The 26,248-nt window shown below is 35.3% G+C and overlaps 1 protein-coding gene across 4 annotated transcripts in view; it reads left to right on the forward strand.

Annotated features, from left to right (window-relative positions):
• The window catches only part of smash (smallish), a 203,188-nt gene that overhangs the window by 62,434 nt on the left and 114,506 nt on the right, over nucleotides 1–26,248 (forward strand). The gene's annotated exons all lie outside the window — the stretch shown is intronic.

Below are 26,248 nucleotides of genomic sequence, written 5' to 3' on the forward strand. Positions count from 1 at the left end.
AAACATTTAAGATGGTGTAATTTTTTTAATTTCAATCATTTAATCACAAGATTAATCAGTAATAGCCATTATTACTAATTTTCTTAATTTGTTTTGTTACTTTGCAGCAAACTCTTGAATTTAATAACATTTTTGACAAATTAATAATCGGGTTTAAATTAAAAAAAATTATAATTCTTGCCAAGATTTATTTTTAATTATTCTATAGAAATTTACTTTTATATTTAATCATCTAGTTCTAGTTTGTATTCCTAGATGAGTTCACGGTTATTTTGATGTACTTTGAAGTTTTTTTTTTTTGAGCAATTTGCGCAAATCATGTCAAATATCTTGGATATTATTTTGTCTTTAATTAAGTAATTAACATTCTCAGACGGTGAATGGAAAAGATTAATTTAACTTCTTTTTCTTTTTATTTTTTTTACTGCACGTATTCATTTTAGAGGAAGTTACAGGTTCTTTTCATTGTAGACTTAGTTCCGTTTCCGCAGCTTGGTGTTAGAACGAATTGGTTCCTCTAAGCTACTTGGGGTTGTTTGTTATTATTTAGTGAATAATTTATATAGTTTTTTTTTTTTTTTTAAATAAATGTTTTCTTAGAAAGAATAAATTTAAGTGACTTGGTCTATCACGTTCCTTGGTTCGAACAATGGACGTTTTTGATGATTGAATTGAGAGGGGGTAATTAGTATTTAATAGTTAATAGTTTCTCATGCTTGAGGAATAAAAATAATCGACCCAGTCTCTAGTATTGGTGCTATTGTAGATTTTTTCAACACGAACACAACTCCTCCTTAATCAAGTCCAGGACTCAAAATGTTGTTGGAAGTTTTCAGAGTGGTCAGTTTAGAGTGATATGTTAGACTCTGGGGGTGGGGATACCCGCAGAACTTCCCTGGAAGAACTGGCTAGTCATCAACAGGGAAAGCAATTTAAATTAGGGAATAAAAATATTAAATTAATTTATAATATATTTATTCCATTATATTACGAATCAAAAAAAAAATATTTTGTCACCGTTTTGAGAACTAAGTTTGCAATTAAAAACAAAATAAGGGTCAAAATGTTTTTCGCAAATACCATTCTAGATTATTATTTTTATACATTTCTTCTCTTTCTCTATATTAAGTAAAACTATAGCTGTGAGAATTCTTTTGAAGGATCATAATTATAATAATTCATCTACCAATTAATAGAAATATATATTACAATACGAGGGTCGTTTGAAAAGTCCGTGCAAAGTCAGAGAGATAGCACCACTGGCGCGTATCGAGGTTATGTTTAGTTAGTAGCATCTCTTGGAAGAACACACACCAAGTTTCAGCCAGATCGGTCTATTTCTTTGTGTTTGGCATTCGTTTGAATCGAGGAAGTCGAGTGATTTTCAAAAAATGGACGAAAAAGAATTTCGTGTGTTGATTAAACACTACTTTATGAAAGGCAAAACGCCTGAGGAGACTAAAGAGAAGCTTGATAAACATTATGGTGACTCTGCACCTTCGATTAGAACAGTTTATAAGTGGTTTCAAAATTTTCGGAGTGGCCATATGGGCACAAGTGACGCTGAACGTTCTGGACGCCCTGTTGAGGTTACTACTCCAGAAATCATTGATAAAATCCATGATGTGGTGATGGATGACAGAAGAGTGAAGGTGCGTGAGATTGCTAGTGCTGTGGGCATCTCGAATGAACGGGTACATAATATTTTGCATCCAACATTTGGACATGACAAAGCTATCCGCAAGATGGGTGCCGCGATTGCTCACGCTTGACCAAAAACGAAAATCGTGTGAAGTGTTGCAAGGACGGTTTGCAGCTGTTCCAGAAGAATCCGCAGGACTTTAAGCGTCGTTTCGTCACTGTGGATGAAACATGGATACATCACTACACTCCTGAGACCAAAGAACAATCTAAACAATGGGTTACCAAGGGGGAATCTGCGCCAAAAAAGGCGAAGACCGTTCCTTCGGCCGGAAAGATTATGGCGACTGTCTTTTGGGATTCGCAAGGAATAATCCTCATCGACTATCTGGAAAAGGGTAAAACTATTACAGGTGCATATTATTCATCGTTATTGGACCGTTTGAAAACCGAGCTGCAAGAAAAACGCCCACGATTGGCCCACAAAAAAGTCCTTTTCCATCACGACAACGCACCGGCTCACACCTCAGCAGTTGTGGTCGCAAAATTAATGGAAAATGGAAATAGGGTTCCAACTCGTTTCACATCCCCCCTATTCTCCAGACTTGGCTCCCTCGGACTACTATTCGTTCCCCAATATGAAGAAATGGCTGGCGGGAAAAAGATTTTATTCAAACGAGGAGGTGATTGCAGAAACGAATGGCTATTTTTCAGACTTGGACAAATCCTATTATTCGGAAGGGATCAACAAACTAGAGCAGCGTTGGACGAAGTGTATAAGCCTAAAAGGAGACTATGTTGAAAATAAAAAAGGTTTACCCTAAAAAATTAAGTAGTTTTTATTTTTGCACGGACTTTTCAAACGACCCTCGTATATTACGTATTGTTGCAACACTTGATAACCTGACAGACTGACAAACTTTTCGAGTACTTCCTTCTCTACGATTTATTCTCTAGTAAAGTGATTTACCGTTTTCTTTGAGCTGACATCATAAACAACTCAATTTTAATAAGAGATTTTCTGATGGAATGAGTTAGCAGTTTTTTTTGTGTACAAACTTACAAAGTAATTTTGTTTTTTTAAAAAAATCTACATTAACAACTTGTTTACATTACGTAGTAAATGTTTACCGTTAGACGGGGAATAAAAAAGTTCTGTTTAGACTCTCAAGACTTCCCCTTTCTAAAAAAGCTCGAAATTTTGGTGTAATACTTTTTGAGAAAGGTCAGTAAGTTTTGTGATTGTTTTTTTTTGAGTTGAATATTTACTGTTGTATTTGTGCCATTTTGGAAATATCTTTTTGAGAGATTTTTTTAAGATACAAAACGTGTGTAAAACTTTTCGGAGGATGTCTATTTAGTCGTTTTGTTTTCTTTGTTGATTATTATTTTGTCAGATCTTTCTGTGACTCCATTTTAATTGAAACTTCAAATCAAATTCTTGTTGTTAGCTAAGGCTCCCATTGGTCGAATCTCAAGAGCTATTAAAAAAGGATTACGCTAATAGAAGCTGAGAAATTTGATTAATAAAGCATCATATTTCATGATCTTTTTTGCAACTTCTGTCACGATAGTTTTTTTTCCTTTGTAGGACACTTAAAGAAATAGTTTAGAAATGGGATCATTCTACATTCTAAATCATATCTAAGCCCCACTCCTTGAAATATGTTAACATTTAAATAATGTTAGATATAATATTGTTTTTAAAGCAGTGCTTTGTGATTATTGTACGTGATACGTGTCCTCTTTCCAATTTCATTTTGACAAGTAGGCGGTGAAAAAAATATAAATTAAGAAAACAAAAGTTAAACAATTTCTTGAAATATGGGAAATCTGGAAGACTATTATCTTGGAACAGATAATTTGTAGGTATATTATACATATGTTACAATCCGAAAATAATTATAATATCCAGAGGCAGGGAAGGGATTAGCTATGAGGTTAGCATACTGGACTCCCACACGGAGGTCCCGGGTTCGAATCCAGCAGCTGACCCTTAGATTTTCTCTTCCTAGGAGCTTCTTACAGCTCAATGTCCGGAGGCCGGCAGTGCACTGGAAAAAGCTCTGGGCGCTAATAATCTCAGCTGTTGATGCGCCAAAAAAAAAAAAAAAAAAAATATCCAGAGGCCATCTTAGAAAGTGTGTAACAATATAAACATAACAAAGCATAAGCGGAAATGAAGTTGGTTATATTTCGTCTTTTAGAAAGGGAAATCACAAACTAAAAAAAGAATGCTGGTTTTATAATCCTCTCATGACTTAAGGAAAAAAAAAACTGAAAATGAAAAATATTTTACGTTTTAAAACCCTAAACCACTTTAATACAAGTATTTATATATTTTTTTATAGATAATATAACTTTGTAAGGTTTAGTTATTTGATAAAATTATTTATCTGCACAATAAGTTTTGAAAACAAGACGATAAAAAGTTAAACTAAAAGTTCAACAATCTCTTTAATAATGATTATAATATGTAAAGTAGTTTGGGCTGTTCTGGCGCCATTGAGAGTTCTTTCTTCTTTTTTTTAATGGTTATAGGCGTGGACAGCTTAAGCTGACTGGACTAGTTTGTTGTGTGCGCGGCAAAACTGGTGGATACTATTCCCGCTCTGTAGACCTTGGATTTTTACTCGATAGTTTGTAAATGTGTAAAGAGTAAAAGAGATATGATAATAATTATCCACCTACGTTCATCTCTTGCCTTGACAAGTTGTTGGATTTTTAGAGCTGACTACAATTATTATTTTTATATAATTTTAATATTTACATTCGTGTAAAATTCAAGGAGTCGTAAATAAGTCTGCAATTGTAGTGCGAAAGATAAGTGAAATGGAAATCTGTACCTCTGTGAACATGGCCAATAAACAAGCGGCTAGAACGGATAAAATCAAAGATCGTCTGTAACAATTATCCAATGATGAATGATCTAGAAGAATCTCTAGGCCAACGGCGGCGCTTTAGGTAACTTTTGTGGGCGGATTATCCATAAAGAGAATTTTGGACCGGGAGATTTGAACTGCGTCAAAATTTGAGATGATTGGCGTTCTTTAGTTACCACTGTTCATCACCAGACAAGGAAGCTCCAGGGGAAGAGAAAATCTACGTAATAAACCCGGGATCTCCGCTTTGGAATCCAGTATACGCTAATCGCTGAGCTTAGTCCCATCGCCTAGGTGGCTTTGTTGAGAGACATTGACGCAATTGACGCGATTTTTGGGAAAGGAGGCGCGTAGAAGGGAGTTTAGGGTGTTTTGATACTTGATAATTACTCTCGCGGATGACACCAGAATGAGTGGTAGGTCTTTAAGCAGAGGTCTTAAGATAGTGCAGCGCTAGCTTGGACATATCTCCTGAAGAATTGATCCCTGTCTTTCAGTCATAGCACTGTTGTATTACAGGATGATTGGGTGTTGAATTCAGCTTGTTACGTGACTTGTATCTGCTTGAATATCAGGCTGCGCCGAAGGTATTAAATACTTGCTGGTCTTTCACCTGCAAATTGGTGCTGGAATGTTCCTGCAGACCTGTAGTAACTTGCGATTTGGGGACAAGTTTATCTAGAATGAAGCACGTTCCTACTTGCAATAAAAAGGTGTGCCCCCTAGAGGGTTAAATGTCATTGGTTCCTTCCCTGCCTTACAAAACCATCGACATCTGAACTTAAAGATATTGTTTTAATATATGCAAATATTAGTTATTATAATACAAAATAATTAACTAAAAAATGAAACAATGTTCATTTTAAAGTTCACTCCTCCATTGTTAATCTGTTAACTCGTGTAAAATTAATTGCTTTAATAAATAAATAAAAATTTGTACCAAAGATAACTGGTTAACACGCTTATCTTATGATTCATTTATTTACGTAATCATCTGTTAACCTTACAATAGTCATTATCATCAGTCACTTTCAGGACTGTTCTGTTCTAATCATAGTCATTAGATGACTGTAGATAATTTATTCTGCAAATAGTCTCCCAGCTCTTAATTTGTTTAGATTATGTAAGACTTTGGGTTTAAAGAAGTCCATAAAAAGTTTTTTTTTCTTTTTTAAATATTTTAATAAAAATGAAAGATCTTTGAGAGAGGATGCTGCTAATTGTGACCCGTTTTTTTAAAGCAATTAATCGCCGCTGGGATTATCATTGAGTGAAGCCTTCATGTAGCCATGTATGCCCGAGTGTTGGAATATGATTGGGTAAATCGTGGGAGTCGTAAACTTAAGTTTGAGTGTATGGTGGTGAGCTAGAGTGTACAACTCATAGAATGCAATTAGCCCCCCTTGTGTTTCTACGGTACGTGCAGGAACAATCGCGATTGCGGGAAAAATAGAAATATTAAACTATATTTTTGGATAACTTGAATGTGGGCAACTTATCTACGAGAACAAAGTTTTGACATTGTGTGTGTGTGTGTGTGTGTGTGTGTGTGTACTTAGCTAGCTGTAAATGAAGGTCCCTGGGCTGTTATATTATGTGGGTGTTGTTTGTGAAGTAATTGTCGAGCATGATGAGTTCGTCCTTGGGACTGCGCCCGTCAAGGTCTAATCACAACAAAACCTACCTGGAGGACCTCTATCCCTCTGTATTGCCGCTCCTCCTGCCAGTGTGGACTAGTCCATTCCCTTGTTAGTTAGTCATCGGCTCTGGCGATGCTGGTCCGTTGTTATGCCTTAATCTTTTCAGCCTTATTTTTTGTTTCATCTCCTTATTGTGTTCTAGTCGTTTTTTCTGGAGCATGTCGCTTTCTATAGAAATGAATAAAGAAAATATATATTTTTTATAAAAGTTTATGTAATAAAGTTTTTCCAAGGAGCTTCTTTCTTATTTGAGTTTGGATAGAGGACAAGGAAATCTATCTTGGACATGAACCTCTCACTTTATATCTGCTGAAATCAATAAGATTGAGCAGAAAGATTTGTTTACGGAAATAGAAATCCTGCTGCAGAGATCCGGAAACATAGATGAAGTGGTTTGGCGACCTCTTTTAGAAAGCAAACAGGGCTGCCCAAGATGCAGTCTTTGAAAAGGAGGTTTTCCTTCTATCTATTTTGTCGATACTTCCGGCGTCAACAGTCCAATCAATCTTGTTTTCATTATATACGCAGGGCCAGATTAGTTGCGTTCAGGATCGATATGTCAATCAGAAGTAGCCTTATTTTTACAATAATAGTACAATATTATTATGTTCATTGTAATACCAGTTATTGCTCTATTATATTATTATTTCCTGTTTTCTATTGTTTTCTTTAAACATTACACACTAGTTAGAAGGCCTATCACTTTTATTTGATGTAGCCAAAATTGTTTTTGGGGAGATCCGCTGAGTTAGTTTTAACTATAATTCATTGTTTCGTCATCAAGAAGGGATAAAAGTCATTTTGGGATTTAAGTGCTGAATTACTCATGCTCCACCAATCGCTTCTTAATTATTACAATGGCTGTTATTCTGCTGCAGGAAAGAACATGATTGGAAAGAAAATCACTTATGCTGTCTGACTTGGCTGTAGATCCTGCAAAGGATACTCTGTCCATTTTTCTTTTTCTGACCTTGCAATCCAATACCTTCTCTGTTTTAGTGTTAAGACATTGTTTTTTTTTTTGTCTTTCTTTTATTGGAGTGACATTATCTCATCTTGTAACCTCGAACAGAGTATTGGAAAAACAGGTGAAGGAACAGTCGAAGAGAGAAGGTAAACAATAACAGTAACAATACACGAATTATTATTGTTGATTGTTTCAAAATGGGACCCTACAAACACATTCACCACGATTTTTGTCTTGTTCAACATTCTCTTCTCTCTCTTTCTGACCTATCGATATTGTGTGTCGATAATTGACCATGCGCACGCGTATATTCTTTGTTTTATATATAAATTTATAAGTATTTTTTTTTCCACATAGAAAAAATTATTTTGACATTGAATTTTCTTATAACAAAAGGGGTTCTTTCTTTATTGCGAAACTATTATTTTTTTAACATGTTTTGATGTACGTAGTTTCGATCCTCTTTACGTATACTTCCGATTCTCCTTAATTTGTTGAATTCTTATTCACTTGAAAGTGGCTAACAGTCGTATCATTTTATTTCAGACAGATATTTTGTTCACAGTATTTAATAGTGTATAATAAAGTGATTTAGCTTGTGTCCTTACGTACTGCTCTATTGTCTGAGGAACAGAGACTATAATTATTGATTACCTGATTGAGTCTGGTTTTTCTTTTAGAATGACAATTATGACGCAAATTTGGTCCATATGGTGCTTGATCTAGTTGGAGACTGATATTCCACAATCATTATTAGGTTTGGTACTGAGTTCAGCTTGTTTTTACCAGCTATTCTTTAGCGTGGATATGATGAATGGGTCATATCCTCAACTTTGAAAAAAGGGTTTACCTTTGCTTGTGTAGGCGTACTAAACTAAAAGACATTGATTTCTTGTGTCTTTACTGTTATTTTCTCAAATTATCAAATCTAATAAAACCCAAGGCTCAAAACAAGAAATCAAACCCATTTCTGCGATAGATGTTTGCTTTGCTATGATCTAAACCCAAAATGTTCATTAGTTATCAATAATTATGACGCCACTCGTTGCTCACAAATCTCCTACTGTTTGGAAATGAGATAGTTTACAATTTGTTTTTAGTCCATTATTAACAAATCTAGCAATGTTATAAAACAGTTTTAAGAACTAAATAGATTCTGGTTTTATCCCTTCTTAGAGTTCTGTTTTCTAGATTCTCTTTCTCCAACTAGTAGTAGTATTTACATATACCATTATATGCAAATTAGCGAAGTAAAAAAAGGATATTAAAAAGAACAAAGAATGGTAAAAAGAAATCAAGGAGGTAGCTTTAAGTACCAAACAAACAAAACATGTCTTCCAAAAACAAAAAGAATATGGCTCTAAGTATTTCTTTAGATCTCTCAAATACTTGCAAATTTTCCTTGGGGTTTTTAATTGCCTGAAATTAAAATCTGCATAACTTTCTAGCAAGGGGTTATCCGGATCTTCTTCTTCTTCTGTTGGTAAGAGCTATTTTCCTTTTTTTTTTGTGTCTTTTTTCTTCAAATCTCCTTCCTTTCAATTTCACATACTTCGTAGGCGTTTAGCATACCTTTAACCAAGCCCAGCCTGGACATCCTCTTCTCATAGAATCTCTCATTGGTCTATCTTATTCCATTTTTACACTTTACGCAGACTTATTGTCTTCCTAATGGAAATCTACATTTACACCGTTGGCCATGATTATCCGTGCTCCCTTAAAATGTTTACCAAGAAATCTTTCTCAATGTTTCAGTAACCTTACGATCGGTTCGCTACACGGCATGCGAACATTTGGTCTCCATATTTTATACATTTACTTTGTTTCATAATTTCTGAAGCAAAATCGTATGTCTTTGCACTATTAGCTCTTGAAACTCAGTAGCGTAACTAGTTATTTTATCAGAGTTCAGTAGCACTGGGGTTAACAACTTTATTGAGTTTCCTTAAAGAATATCTGAACATTGTTTGAGAAATGAGTGTTATGGAATGAGTATTTGAAAAGCTTCTTAGCTCAAAATGAGATCATTACGCTCGATATTCACCCCCTGAAGAAGAAGCATCATCATATATCTAAAGCAGTTCATCTTTGTTTAATCAGGTTTTGAAAGTTCGAGGAGATTAAGGTTTATTTAAGAAGGTTTATGCTCTCCGATGAAACTCCATACTAACTTTTGGTCTTTTCATGTCAAGACTCGTAGCAGCTTTGCAGAAGATGCCCTGTTTTAGCCTTCGGTCTGATTGGGAAGCATTCCATTAGGCAGAATTCTAGTCCTTAACATTAGTATAACCTGGAAATAATCGAGAGGCATTGTGATAATTCAACTTTTTAAGGCCTTAAGTTCAACTATTGTTTTAAATCAAACCAAACGAATTACTCGTTCAACGATAGAGAGGGAAATAACAGCAATAATTATTATTCGTACAAATATTTCTATTATTATAAATGTTAAACCAATTAGAAATAACTTTAAAAAGCAATTAGTTACTTGATTAGTTAGAATTGTTTCGTAACTATGGGCACAGATATGTTCAGCCAAGGTTTTATTTAATTGCGTTAACATACAAAATATAAAAAGCTTTACCAAGTATAGTTAATTTTAGTTATTTTATAAAGAATAATCCACATAATTTTGCATTTTTTTTTTATAAATAAAAGTCATGCCTATTTTTTAGTCGGGCTTGACGGTCCCCAACAACTAATTAGTTGAGACGACTAACGAACATACTTTACTGTAATTTCTCATATTAAACATTAAATAAAATCCCAAGCCAAGAGACCGGGAATCGAACCCACTAAACAACAAACTACTGATAAATTAATGACGACAAAAATTCCGTAAATTTTCTTGTGACTAGCGTGAAAAACAATAAGTTTTACCCAACTGTTGCTGTAATTGTTACCGGATTAGATCATCTTAGCCGTGAATACAACGACATTTTTAAAAAAAAGCATCCTCATTAAAAATCAATCTAATTAATTGCACAGCTGCAGCTGACGTTCTTACGTCATGCTTTCATTAAGAAGTTTTCAGCAAGTTGTGTAACCACATTATTCTCCAATTTTTTTTGTAGAAAATTGAACTTGTTTCAATTATCGTTTAAAGCTTTGTTGTGATTGGTTTTTAGTTTGTTAGTATTCACGGAGAAACGTAGAAGGACTCGTTGGTCACCATTAACATCTTTCTCGTCTCTTATTTCTCGATTACTCATTTTAAAGTTCTTACAAACTGTATAATTACGAACAATTGTAAGCAATTCAGGCATGTGTCATGGCTTGATTCTTCGATGGTAAAAACTTTTGAACAGTTTTGCTTGACTTTGTAGAAGTTGTTAAATATCTTCTTTCTTTCTCGGAGAGTATTTGTTGATCTATCAAGTTTGGGATGGATTTAGGAGCTGAACCATTGTCTGAATTTCCAACATGACTGTGGTAACCCAAACAACAAATATATTTGCCACAAACAAGTCAAGCTGTTGTAGGTTACATCATACATGATTGGCGTAGAAGAGAATCTCCTTTATTCGGCTATTGTTACTTCTACAAAAAAAAAAAGGAGCGCAATCGGTTGAATTACCTGACAGCTATTACGAGTTGAGGTACTAAGGATTAGGGATTCAAGGAGAATAAGGTGGGGGAATTAGGCTTAGCTGGGGATCATGCAGCTTCGGAGACAAAGGGAACAAGGTGATTATGGATAATCGCTAATGCTTATTCTACGGAGTGTTTTTTTTTTGTTAGTAGGGTCGTATTTTGTAGCTCAGTTAAGCTTCATCGGAGTCCCAACGTTACATTGTCGCTTGTCATTTTGTAGAAATGTGGTCGTTTGCTGTTCAGTGAAAGTTCCAATCGTTTGTCGAGAGAACAAAGTTATTGTTCTCGATAAATGAATAATATTCAAAGACATGCTTCCTCCATCTTTGTGTACTGTTCCTTTTTATTTTAACGTTGGGAAATTCTCATCTAAGATAATTTATTCACATCTGAAAACACGCCATATTTTATTGCGCAATGTTCTACTACATGCTTCGGTAATTTTCATTTGGAAAAAAGAATTCCTTTATCTATTCAATAATTTTAATGAATAATTCATTTTTCTTTTAGCAAATCAAATGTTTTCATTAGTAATTAAATAATTAAGTTATTCTTCAGCTTAAAAATCATGAAGATTTTTCTTTAAATCTTTACCAGTTTGCTGCGATTTTTCCAGATTTTTTATAAAAATTTATTTGGTTTAGTAGCTACTCATCTGAAAAGCCTATTTACTCCGAGTTTGGATCCTTTATTCCCCAGAAAAATGCATTTTATGGCAGTCCCAAGGGAGGATGTAATTATGCATTCCTCTAAGTGGATATTCCATTAACTTTAGTTCGCTATTTGTTTGTAAGAATCAAATAGCTTTCCAAAATTATCTTTAGATCAAAAGTGATAAACACCCTAACCTGAAATAAAGGCGAATCGCTTTTCTAATTGTTCGTACTAGATAGGTCGAGGTTTACCTTCTAAATTGTTTCTATTATAATGAATATTCAAGTTTAAGCCAATTAACAATTAGTACAATTTCTATGTTTGAAAAAATCTTTGAGAATGGTGACGGGATGTCGTGAGAGGGATTCTCATTTTATTTAATTTTCATTCACAGGATCTTGATACAGGTGGTGGCTAGTATTTTGAAATTTTCTGCGAAGACGATACATCAGCTTTTAAGAAGCTATTTCCGTTGTAAGGTATGGGGGAAGGGCTTCCTTCATTTACCGGGTTCTAGCTCCAGCTGCTGACCCTTAGATTTTCTCTTCCTAGGAGCTACTTACAGCTCACTGTACGGTGTGAAGGACAGGGTTGTCTGTGATTTTGTCAGGAGGCCGGCAGTGCACTGATAAATATTCCGGGCACTAATAACCTAAGATGTTGACGCGCCTTAAAACATTTGAAAAAAGGAATTTTAAATTATGGGGACTAAAATTTGAAATGTAAAAAAACAAAAAATTCTCTTTTAACTTCGAAAATTGTCGTACGCATATGTCAAGTTAAATAGCCATGTATTCCTGAAATGGACTAAATTAATTATGAAGTAAAACTCCTAGAATGTAATCTGTCTGCTTAGACATTATGGGATTGCCAGACGCTGAGAATTTTGTTTTCCCATGGGCGTAGTTTCATCCCATTCCTGTAATAAATAGTGCGGTGTACACATTGATACTATTCTTGAGGATATTACTTAACTTTGCTTTAAGTATCTTTGAATTTTAATGCTTAAATTTACGTCTGCAACGTTAATAATAAAAATTCATTAAAAAAGTCCTTAAAATTAGTGTTTAAAAGGTAACAACACCTGTTGTCTGGATTGCTTGCATTTCTGATGAGAAGATTTCCTTTGAGTGGCGGAAGTTCCTTCCTTTCTACTTGGTTATTGCGAAGTTGTTTTGGACAGGTTATTTGGATTTAAGGATAAGTTTTTAGTAGAAATTTCTTCTACTTTAAGGACTTCTCACAGACAAACTTAGTTTCAACTTAGCTATAAAAATAATTCACTCAAAAAATCGAAATCCCTGTTTTATTAGACCAACTGAAAAATGTTTTTAAAAAAAACGTGATAGTTAAATACCAAATTTAGAAGCAATAAATGTTGTCGTTTTGTTTTTTTTTAAAGTTTTGGACTTTTTTTTTTAATGTTCATAGTTTCAGCTTAAATGTGAGGCCTTGTTCAGGGAGTCTTAATTATGATTCCCTAGTTCATGATTGAGTTGATATATATAATTGTATAATAGTTTAAAATTTTAATAATTGCGTCTGATTTTAACTACATGTACCCTTTGACGTCATTGTTGCTGCATGCAGACTTCTGATTCCTGTTGTTCTCAGCTTCTTTTGTGGGTCTTTTATTCTTCTTTCCAAATGCTGCTACTTCTTTTCAGTATACGTGGCTGAGGAATCAGTAAACTTTAAGAACTTTAATTTGAACTCTCAGTATTTTTGAACTTCACCTTCAAACTGAGACTGTTTATTTTTTAAAAAGAAATAAAAAATGCTTAAAATGTATAACGAAATATTACTTGAGATCTTTTTGAAGTAAAATATGGAAGACAGATATATCCCCCAACACATGTGCAACGGTGAAAAAGCCAAAAAAAGAACAACAAACAATAAATTGTTGACCGTATCTTTGTCAAGGTTTACTGTACAGATGTTTGCTCACATTGGCGCGCGCGCGCGCATATTCACACTAACAAACGAGAGACGCATAAAGTGTACGTACAGAGGAGGAGGGTGGGGGGAGAGCAGGGAGTATAGGACCTGTGGGTATATTTCTGTATTAAAGGGGAGTTCCAGCCATAACTGCAGGAACATCGGGCCCGCCTTGAATTCTGGCGACTATAATCAACAAAGGTAAAGATGTTGTGTGTGTGTGTATGGTTTTAAAAGGGGCCTTAGGTGTACCAAAATAGATGTTTATATCCTCCTTTGGGGGGGTCTGTGTTCTTGCCTCAACCCAGCTTCGCTGTAACATTCATCTCGGCGATGTAAAGACCTCTCTAAACCTTTGTACGTCATGTTTTTACTTCATTTATCACATTCGTCGTAATTTCAAATCTAAATTCACCTTCCTTTTAAGCTTTTTATTTTTATTTTATCATTAAACTGGATCTACTTCTTAAAAGATGGATTTCTCGACTCAGCCTACCAAAAAAATCTTATTTGGACACTCTCTCGACTTCCTTTTAATTCAACGCTAAAGGATCTATCTCATTTTTATTTTTACTTTCGGACACGGAAATATTACGAGCATGTAAAATTTTAGACGTCTTCGGAAATAAGCCTTTATAGGCCAGTGAGTAGTTTTTTTTTGAAAATGGCTAATCATAAGAGTTGTCAGTATGCCAAAATTTTAAGAAATTAATCAACAAATTTTTGTTTTTTACTCGATTATTTGGTTAAAATCAGACCAGTGAAGCTAATATGCATTGTGGTACTGGGTTCGATTCCCGGTCTTAGGCCTTGCATTTTATTTAATGGTTAATATTAGTTATTTATTTAACAAGTGTGGAAAGTAGTACTTTTCCTCACACGAGGCAGGGTTTGCACGCACGAGCGAGCGAAGCGAGTTAAATATTATATATTTTCTGCAACCATTAGGGTTATTAACTAAAAAAAAAAAAAACTTAACAGGAATCACTAGAATCCATTTTAAATTTCTATAAGGTAACACTATAACCTTTTTAACTGTTATAATTAAAAATATCTAATTATTTATTAAAGTATTATTTTTATTTCTATATTCCTTTCAATTTTTATTTTATTTTTAAATATTCGTTTTTTAATTATTTAAATAAAATAAATTTAAATAAGCTTATTAGAGTTTTACAGAAAATATTTAATAACAAAACTTCTTATATCAAGGTAGCACAATAAAGTTTTTCCACTCACTAGTGAGGAAAGTGACACTAATGGGAATTTTTGCCCACTAGTGAGGTAAAGTTGGGCATTACACAGCTGATTTTAATTGAGTAATGAGAACATTCCTATATGGTTGCAGAAAAAAGAAATTTACAGTAAAGTATGTTTTTGGCGTTCGCCTTCGTCCACGACACCTAATTGGTAGTTGGATGTTAAGCCCGCCTGAAAAGATAGGCGATTACTTTACTTAGTTACAATCAACGGATTTTTTTTAGCGTTATAAGCAACAATGATAACAATAAACAATATTAATGAAAATTAATTTAAAAAATTAGCGGTTCATGAAAAAAAATTCGGAAAAATTTGGAAAATTGAAATTGAAACTTGAGAATTTTCTGGACATTCATTTTTTTTATTAGACTCAACACCCAAGGGTTGGATCATTTAGCTGGAAATCTCCAGCGCATTATTAGGCCCTTTAGGGAGTTTCCTATTGGAACAGGGATGCCCCTGACCTAAAAAATAAATTTTCTGGACATTCATTTTTTTTATTAGACTTAACACCCAAGGGTTGGATCATTTAGCTGGAAATCTCCAGCGCATTATTAGGCCCTTTAGGGAGTTTCCTATTGGAACAGGGATGCCCCTGACCTAAAAAATAAATTTTCTGGACATTCATTTTTTTTATTAGACTCAACACCCAAGGGTTGGATCATTTAGCTGGAAATCTCCAGCGCATTATTAGGCCCTTTAGGGAGTTTCCTATTGGAACAGGGATGCCCCTGACCTAAAAAATAAATTTTCTGGACATTCATTTTTTTTATTAGACTTAACACCCAAGGGTTGGATCATTTAGCTGGAAATCTCCAGCGCATTATTAGGCCCTTTAGGGAGTTTCCTATTGGAACAGGGATGCCCCTGACCTAAAAAATAAATTTTCTGGACATTCATTTTTTTTTATTAGACTCAACACCCAAGGGTTGGATCATTTAGCTGGAAATCTCCAGCGCATTATTAGGCCCTTTAGGGAGTTTCCTATTGGAACAGGGATGCCCCTGACCTAAAAAATAAATTTTCTGGACATTCATTTTTTTTATTAGACTCAACACCCAAGAGGGTTGGATCATTTAGCTGGAAATCTCCAGCGCATTATTAGGCCCTTTAGGGAGTTTCCTATTGGAACAGGGATGCCCCTGACCTAAAAAATAACTACGGCTATTTCTCTCTTTCACCATGTGACCATAAAAAGGGTTGTCTGGTTGGAATTTCCTTCTAAATGGCTTTCTTAATTCAGCGTCTCCCAATGAGAAAGACGTCATAGGAGAATTAATGGCTATAAAACGTTTTATTGTTCTTTTTTTAAGGTTATTTTCACTTCTTTAACCTTGTGTTTTTTTTTTTTGTAAAAATAGATTCTCTTGGAAACTACTTTGTGTTCTACTTCACTGTTCTCTTTTATGATGGTGTTTTTTTAAATTTTAGATTCTTTGTGTTTCGATTTGTAAGTTATCTGATTGTGAGAAATGGGAGGAATCTGGCACTAAAAAATTTATTTACAAAAAAGTAAATGTATTTTAATAAAAAATATTAGATTCGTTCTTTTTTATTTCATTCTGGTCATTTGATATCTTTAGAAGGTATCTTTTGCGCACGTTAGGAAACCGGTAATTACGTAATTGGGAGCTATAATGAGTGGGAAATTCTCCCCTTCTCATTTTGTTGTCTGGCTTTAGTTTTAATTAAGGGGAGTCCAACATCTGCGCGCCAGATTTCCCAGTGAAAACTCTGGTACCCCTTCTGAGCGGTGTTCTTTCATTAAATGAGGGAAAATTTCTCATTGTCCCGGGACATTTGGGATGTGGAGTAAGTAGAAACTAAGATGGCTTGCCTCCAGCTTGCTCTTCGAATTCCCTAAACGAATGTCTAAATTATTAGTCCTTGGAGTTCATGAAACTGTTTTTTTTTTTTTTTTTAGAAAATTCTGAAAAGTTTTCTTGAGTCGACTGGGCAGGATCTTAGCGGTTCCTCTGCAGACTGGGGGTAACTCCTTCATCGTTGAGCCTAATTAATATACCAGTCAAGTTATTTCCAAAAATCATTTAAGAATGAAGAGCACTGAGTTAGTTTTTGTAGTAGTTGTTCCTCCCAGTAGTCCTAGATCAGAAAGGGAAGTTCTGAAACAGGTGGGGTACCACAACACAGCCTTTTTGTCAAGGTGTAGCGTAGGCCGATGTGAGTTCAGCTGGGTGGGTCATCATTCTTAGACTCCGGTGCCACATCCGGTTTTTAACAGCAGGTCCGCCCCGCTGCACACATGTAGCAGCAGATGAATGCGCACATATCAATGAAATGACGCATTTTACCGCCAAACCAAGAAATGCATTCACAAAAACGTCTTCTTTTTAACCTACTATACAAAATTTTAAACAATTTATTAAAAAATATATACATGTCATTCACTTATTCGTTTTTTACGATCTAGCTGAAAAAAAAAATCAATGGGTTCTGCCTAATGATACCTATATGAGGCATCTGTAATTAAAGCTGGTTTTTGACTATCATTTGACGTAATTTCCGTTTTTTTTTTCCTTAATCAAAAGTTCCACCTGTAATGGAAGTAAGCATAACTCATTGCTATAAACCAGTATCACGATGGCGGTAGCAGCGACCTCAAGATGAACTAACCTCACCGGAAGTGCATACGTGCATTATCCTGTCTGAAATAGTGGTAACTCCTACTGTAATGTTATGGTAGGTACCTCGACGGTGCACTGTGGGCCTTAAGATTGGGTATTTTTTTAATTTAAAGCGGTTTAACATTCTTTTCCCTCAACTTTTTTTCTGTACATTTCCACCCTCTGGGTTAACTTCTATCGTTACAGAAAACACTACCTATCACCGGACGGTGATAGGAACAGAAGCTAAGAAAGAAGCTTCTGGAATGGGCAACAGCTTTTTTTCATATCCGAGATCTCCGCGTAGAAATCGAGTACGTTGAGCTAAGCCACTTCCTATATATGTATATATAAGATATACTCGTATATTGTACTTAAATTTAAGACGACCAATCATTTAGGTAAAAATAACAGCATTAGCGCCAATATCCAAACATAAATTTTGAACAAAATTAGTTGATCTTGAACCCATATTTCTATTAATACCGGATTATAGATTATAATATAGTACAGATGACAACATAAAACAGTCACATCTTTAAGGGTGGTATGGTGAGGTGCATTATGTCGTTTTGTGTTATTAGGACTCAAAGCTAGACTTTTCCCCCTCTATATAACTAATAATAACTTTTATCTCTGTTATTAGACAGCTTTAGAACAGCTGGTACCTCGTAATGACAGCCATGTGCATTCTCAGATGGTTCTTACTTCTCACTCAGTTGTGTTCCGTGAAGTAGTTAGGACCTCTTGAAGAAGGAAGGGTTGCTTGAAACAAGGAGAAGACATAAGGGACTCTGCAGGCTGCTAAAGAATGCTCTTTATGAAAGAGAGCCGCACTTAAGAAAGGATAGCTTTTTTGTCCTCCTCTGCCTTGTACCTACTCGAGAGCGTATGAGTCATCTTTTCGATTGACACTTGATGTCATGTACCACGTTTGTCATTTTATGTTCAACCAGAGGATGTAACTAGAAATAGAAGCAATCTTGTCTCGAAGAAAGATCTTTGTTAAAGCATTTTTCCCAAATTTCCCAAATTCTATGGTGGGCCTATCAGTTTTATTTACGATAGGTTAGATATTTCTACAAATTTTTTTTTTTTAAGTTTTGTACAAATTGAATTTACTTTTCTCTTACATAAATTTGTGATGATAAAACGTAAAGTAAAGTAATGGCTATTTTTTCAGGCAGACTTACATCTAACTACCAAATTAGGTGTCGTCGACGGAGGCGACTAGCAAACTTATTTACTGCTAATTTCTCATATTAACCATTAAAGGTATAGACTGGGAATATAGCCTAGTACCGCAATACATCTTAGCTTTGCGGGTCTAGTCTCTAACTGCTCGGCTATCGTGGCGACTAGCAAACATACTTTACTATAAATTTCTCATATTAACCATTAAAGGTATAGACTGGGAAATATAGCCTAGTACCGCAATACATCTTAGCTTTGCGGGTCTAGTCCCTAACCGCTCGACTATTGTGGCGACTAGGAAACATGCTTTGCTATAAATTTCTCATATTAACCATTAAAGGTATAGACTGGGAATATAGCCTAGTACAGCAATACATCTTAGCTTTGCGGGTCTAGCCTCTAACCACTCGGCTACCGTGGCGCCTAGCAAACATACTTTACTATAAATTTCTCATATTAACCATTAAAGGTATAGACTGGGAAATATAGCCTAGTACCGCAATACATCTTAGCTTTGCGGGTCTAGTCCCTAACCGCTCGACTATTGTGGCGACTAGGAAACATGCTTTGCTATAAATTTCTCATATTAACCATTAAAGGTATAGACTGGGGAATATAGCCTAGTACCGCAATACATCTTAGCTTTGCGGGTCTAGCCTCTAACCGCTCGGCTACCGTAGCGCCTTCAATTTTTGATATATAATTTTTAGGATCCTCTAATCAGGATAGTGTTTGAGAATGTTCATATGTTTTCATCCTAAAGAATGGTGTAAAATTGGAATGGGTTTGATAGCGTTTACTTTTTCCATATCCACGACCAATTTTAGGAGAAACCTAGAAAAAGGAGTATGTCGCATTACTTGACCAGCAGTGGCTGGTAGTGTGGATTTATACTTGGGTCAAGTAGCAACCCTAAAGTAAGGGCTAAATGGAAGTGATATGATCTAGGAGTAAATGGAATTGCTCCGAGCTGGATGCCAAATGGTGGCCCTATAGACCACCCCATATCCTCTCCCAGATTTAGGCAGCAAGGATCTCAAACTAGAATCCGAAGTCTTAAAACTATTCTCAGCTATTAGCTCTTCGTGATAGTCACTAATATGTGTTTGGGCAAGGAGATGTTAGCTACACATGCATTTGTCTTAAGAAGTTTATGTGCCAGTTAAGGATACACAAGCTCAGTTCCTTTAGCGTTGTTTTGATAACCACTGGGGAACATCAAGATCTGCAAGGAAACCCCATCATTTTTACGCCAGTATTTTTAACTGAAACTATAGTTTTCACTTTTTTTTTTAAGTTAATTTCTAAAACACATGTCTATTGTGATTTTTTCATAATTAGAAAGAAAAAACAAAAACAACAACAATACAGCTGATCTATATCAAGAAGCCTTCGTTAACAGTTAATAAGCATGACGTAAGCAACTTTTCCCCCCACCAGCGGCGCCCCCTTTGTGGCTATCCTCTTGGAAGTTTATTACAATTCATCGTTCCATGCCATAATTATTATCTCTTTCTCTTCACGCCCTATATACTTGCAGAGTAAAATAGCCACTGGCTGTTAATGTCAGTCAGATAGACACATTGTTCCTGCATTTAACGTTGGACTGCCAACTGTCTCCTGGATGGTAAACTTGATGATATTCACCTGAACCGTTACCTGATTTTTTATTTATTTATTTAATAATAAAAAAAATTGTTCTCCTTAATGTTTATTGTTTCTCTTTGACCCTTTTCATCTGATTTAATTTTCTGTTCTAATTTTCTTGATATACTTATTGAATAACGGGGTTTGTCTCATTTTGACATAGAATTTGGGAATGTGACTATTCCTGGCTTCTCCTTTGTCGTCTTTGACATCGGCATGTTTGTCGGTGTTGATGAACTTCACCAAGGCCTTTTGGTCTAACTAAATAATCAAAATATAATTTTAGGAATAGGCGCCACGGTAGCCGAGCGGTTAGAGGCTAGACCCGCAAAGCTAAGATGTATTGCGGTACTAGGCTATATTCCTCGGTCTATACCTTTAATGGTTAATATGAGAAATTTACAAGTGAAGTATGTTTGCTGGTCGCCACGGTAGCCGAGCGGTTAGAGGCTAGACCCGCAAAGCTAAGATGTATTGTGATACTAGGCTATATTCCCAGTCTATACCTTTAATGGTTAATATGAGAAATTTACAAGTGAAGTATGTTTGCTGGTCGCCACGGTAGCCGAGCGGTTAGAGGCTAGACTCGCAAAGCTAAGATATATTGCGGTACTAGGCTATATTCCTCGGTCTATACCTTTAATGGTTAATATGAGAAATTTACAAGTGAAGTATGTTTGCTGGTCGCCACGGTAGCCGAGCGGTTAGAGGCTAGACCCGCAAAGCTAAGATGTATTGTGATACTAGGCTATATTCCCAGTCTATACCTTTAATGGTTAATATGAGAAATTTACAAGTGAAGTATGTTTGCTGGTCGCCACGGTAGCCGAGCGGTTAGAGGCTAGACCCGCAAAGCTAAGATGTATTGTGATACTAGGCTATATTCCCAGTCTATACCTTTAATGATTAATATGAGAAATTTACAAGTGAAGTATGTTTGCTGGTCGCTACGGTAGCCGAGCGGTTAGAGGCTAGACCCGCAAAGCTAAGATGTATTGTGATACTAGGCTATATTCCCAGTCTATACCTTTAATGGTTAATATGAGAAATTTCGCAGTAAAGTATGTTTACTAGTCGCCTCCGTCCAAGACACCCAATTTGGAGCTAGTTGGACGTAAAGCCCGCCTGAAAAAATAGGCATTACTTTACTTTTTAATTGTAGGAATAATTGTATCTAAATTTTTGAGAAATGTGCAGTTCAAATACTTTTACTCCCTCTATTAGTGGTAAATTTTATGTATATGTTCGTAGTTTAAGTTTATAGTAGATTGTGCTTGTTTTGGAGGGCCCCCATCCTGAGTGAACTTTGTGTTTGTCACAAAGCTGGGAAATCGCAGCAGAATAGTTTACAATTTGATATTTACCCAAGTTTTTACCATGGGTACTTTCAATTTAATTTTTTCACTTTTTTAATACTTACAATGGACGTAAACGTGTCTCACTAACTTGCCAAATCGTACGATGTCCACCATTACCCGTCTTTAAGACTCAGGACTTCATAATGGCTGCCCTACAGTATGACCGAACTTCTGAATCCATTAACTCCAGCAGCCCAATAAAACTACTTACCTCCATAGAACTTGATTTTCCTCTGCTATATGTCCTCACGTTTAAGATATTGGTTAGAAGGGTTAGTGAATGGGGGAATGTTGTGCCCATAGTTAGACCAGGATAACTGGACTCCAAATATTTGTGCGGAAACTTGTTGAAGCCATTTTCAGAAATTATGAAAATTAGAGAGGAAATCACAGAACCTAGTATACTTCCTGCTGTGATAACGGATATTCTTTGAAAACTGCTCTTCAGTATTACCAAAGCAAAATTTATCTATCTCAAGTTTATAAAGCATTTTTTTTTAAGCTTATTCATCACTGAAAACTGAACTTTTTTCCCCATTATTGCTAGAAGTGTGCATACAATCACTTTTGCCCATAAAAAGTTTGGATTATTGCTGTGATTGCTAATATTCAACTTCCGTTGATTGGTCTTTTTTTCTTCTTTTTTTTTATGTATCAAGAACAGTTGGCAATCCTATCCATTGTTTCCTTTTGTTGTTGTTGTTCCTCTCCTTTCTTTAAGAAATAATCGAATTACTTGTTTAAAAAATTAAATGTGTCCTTGAATTGTTTCCCAGTATAATTAGTCCAGAATTCTTCTGTCTTATTTTTAACAATTATAATAATTATCAACTATTCCGTTTTTTTACTTCTCTTAATTTGTTCTTATCTTGCATCGCACTCTTGCCCATTTTTCTCCGGAACGGTCTAATCTCTGCAGTTTGCCGACTTTTAAAGTCCTAATTATGGTAAGCAGTGCGGATGCTAATTCTAAATCTTTTGGTGATTAGTTTGGAATTTTTTTGGAAAAGAGGGACGAATTCTTCCTCGGAGCACGATAATGGTAGCGAAAACTTGTGCTCAGTTATCCACGTCTTTGGGAAACTGTAGAAGAGGTTGATTAAGATGTTGAATGGTGTTCCCCTAGAGCCTGTATACGTACTGATAATGATACTGTAGAGGTAAACCTAGCTCTACCTCTCATTCTGATGTAATTTTAATTGAATGTACATTTGCTATAAAATGTTTCAAATATAAGTTATAGATAACGTTTAGAGAAGATAAGATTCTAATAGGGCGGCCTTCAAGGCCTACGCCACTGCGACTCCTTTGGATCTATTGTGGCTCCCCCCACTCTAGAGCTCACCCTCCAGACCTGTCCTTTTAATCAGACTCTTAATGCTGGAGAGCGACTCCTGGGAAAAACTGACAGGCCTTGGTATTTTTTCTCCCCGTGAAGTAACATCCTTAGCCAGACAAGCCCCATAACACAACACGTGCACTGCCGTTTCCTCCTCTTCCTGACAGAACCTACAAGAGGCTATCTTCAGCCAGGCCCGTGCGATGCATGTGTTTTCTGAGCCTGCGGTGGCCGGTTAATAGGCCTACAATTATCCTTATAGCTCCACACGGCCTTGACGGATTAAAATCTGCTGTCAGCTTTGGCGAATAGCCCTTAATGAACTCTTTCGCCTGTCTCTGTCCAGTGGTGGCAAGCCACCATTCCTGAGACCTAGTCTGCACACATAGTTTAATGGCCGCAGTCTTAAGACACTTGGAGACCCCAAAATGTCCCGCAGAGCCTTCCCGGGCTAATAAATCTGCCACTACGTTTCCTTTATGTCCTGAATGACCAGGTACCCAAAACAACGTTTAGAGAAACATCGATTTTTTTTTTTCAGAAAATCGTCTGATCAAGAACAACTAGAAAATCGATTCCGTAAAGTGGCCTGTCTATTTTTTTGGGGGGTTAATTTTACCCAAAAATGATATAATGATTGATTGTTCATTGAATTAAATTTTCAGTATATTTTGTTTTTTGAGATATTCCCAATTTTAAGAACCACTTTTTTTCTTATTAAGGAGCCACAAAATCGAAAATCTGCACCGTGTAATGTTAGAAAGAGAGAGGAAATCACCTAGTACCGGAAAAGCCTTCAAAAGAAGATTTTGTCTAAACATTTAAAAATAATAAATTTCGTACTGAAAAATCGTTTAAATTAGTTTAAAGTTTTTCTATAGAATATTGAAATAAACAACGTCCTTGGTGCTAAAATTATTTAATTTATACGAGCCATCCGTGAAAATATATTCATTTCTTTAAAGAAAAAACGAAATTATTATTACGGAAGCTTCAAAAATTTATCTGTTTATTATGTTAATTTTCCGTCTTAAATGCGTGCTAAATTTGTATTCACTATAACGTAGAATGTCGATAGCAGCGGTTCTAGTAGTGAGAGAAGAGATAAATTCAACTCATTCTTCTCGACGACCAGATGTTCTGGACGCTAACGTTGGCATTTGTAAAAAGGTATAATTTTGGCAAACATGCGGAAGTTGTTCTCTGTTCTACACCTTTCTATCTTCCTTCTCTCTTTGTCATTTCGTTTGTTTACCTTTATGCCAAAATGAAATGTTATATATTGTTATTTTTAAAATTTCAGAAGGAATGTCTTGAGTGGGCGTACGGTGGCTCTCCACCTTTACAAATATCTTTTTATAAATACTGATTTAAAGATTTTAAATGAATATATTTCTATAATTAACTTACCGTTTTTTTTGGTTTCCCTGTCTAATTTTTGTTCTCTCATTAACTGTTAATCATTACGTTCTTTAGTAACAAGAGCAATGATACACATCCGGGCCGGAAGAAACACCTTTCTTCTTCAACTCAATTGAGAGCTTAAAGATGAATGGACTTTTCAAGTAGCTAGCAAACTGGAAACTGTTGAGATAACCAGCATTTGGAAACTGAATTGATTGCTCTAGATATATTGTTCATTGTCCTCGATATTCATTAATGTAAGATTCGTAAGTGGTCAGAAGGAGGAGAAGGAGTGCATTGTAATGAATATTCTCTTCGGGAAAGCTTTAGTCCCAAAATGGTGGGGAGTAAAAGTAACTAAATAATAATAAACCTTTATTTGTGTAAAAAAATTATGCAATAAAATTATACAAAACTTGTTCATTATACAGAAATTTAAAAAAAAATATTCTTTTCCCTTTTTATTTACATTCTTAATGTTAGTAATATTATTTTTAATAAGTAATAATTTCTAATTAATAATATTATTTTTATTATTTCCACAAAATCAGCCTTAGCTGAGGTTTTATTTAGTTGCAATTTAATGACTTCATGTGTCTTAGAAAAACAATTAGGCACAAAAACGAATAATATATAAAACAGAAACTAAAAAGAAAACAAATAATATGCTTCACACAGAACACATGCGTCATTCGCTTCCACTCCGTTCTGTCTCTAGCTACCCTAGGCCAGGTCGCTCCACCGCAAATCTTTATCATTTCTCGATCCCAGTCCGTAGTTGGATGTCCTTTTCCTCTTTTCCACATCCTAGGAGTCCACTCTATCAGCATCTTCGCCCACCTTACCTCTCCTCTCATAATGTGTCCTGCCCATTTCCACTTCCTTCTCCACCACTCTCTCTATTATGTCTGTCATTTCCGTTATGCTTCTAACCCAAATATACCTTTTCCGATGCCTCTTTGTTATGCCCAGCATAATGCCTTTCCATTGTTCGAACAGTTATTCTCAATTTAATCATTGTTCTTGCATCTAAGGTACAGGCTTCACAGCCATATGTTATTACGGGCAATACAAGTTTTTCCCAAAGCTTAAACTTTAGTTTAACATCAGCTTGGGATTTGAAGAAGTGTTTAAGGGCACACATTTTTTTTTCCAACCTAGAATGCATCTTCTGGATATTTCAGGAAACTGACCTTCTGAACTTATCTTGTGACCGAGATATATAACATTTTCAACTCTCTTTATTTGGATGTTATTCACAACCAGATCTTCCGGTGGACAGCCAAAAGTGATGAGTTGGGTTTTGGATGGGTTTACAGTCCAAAAGTAACTAAAACGTGTGTAAAATTGGATTGAATATGGATTTGCTCCTTAATAATTGAGAATATCTGATCCAATAACATTTTCCATAGATTTTAGAATCAATGATTCAACCTAAAATCGTCACAGCACACGATAACATCCGTCAAACGTCAGAGCAGCAGCATTCATGGCTTCCTTTGATTCTCACCTAACTTAGTTATGCAACCAACCTTATTTATTACTAGCCCCTCCCTGGTGCCCAAATTAAAATTTTAAAAACCACAGAATTAACATAACGGCATTTTCTCTAACAAACCTCTCACCTCCTCCTTCTCCTCAATAGGCAGCCATGTTTTCACACGTTCGTGAAACACAAAATTTTTTTTAATGTGTTAAAATTATTAGCTTAATTAGTTGAGCGCACACGTTTTTTTTTAGATTTATTATTTTTATTGTGTTGCACATTAAAATTTGCATTCTTACATTTGCACGTATTGCATATTGCAGTTTTTGTATTTACTCTTCATAATTTATCCATCATTTATTTTCTCTTTTTCTAGGTGAATGGTTCCCTTTTTCTTTAGGTTTCTGCCGGAAGTTAATTTTTGAAAATTTCTTTAGCAGGAACATCTCTGATTGATATCGATTCCCCCCTGGTCCTCAGGGCTTCTTCAGCCTTAACTTGAACTTCTGCAAAAATAAAAGAGTTTTTTGCCTCAATTTTCGCGTAATAATAGCGCAAAT

The sequence above is a fragment of the Rhodnius prolixus genome, unplaced genomic scaffold (genome assembly GCF_049639745.1).
Source record: "Rhodnius prolixus isolate KJV_2025 unplaced genomic scaffold, Rpr scaffold_1, whole genome shotgun sequence".
NCBI classification, from domain to species: Eukaryota; Metazoa; Arthropoda; class Insecta; order Hemiptera; family Reduviidae; genus Rhodnius; species Rhodnius prolixus.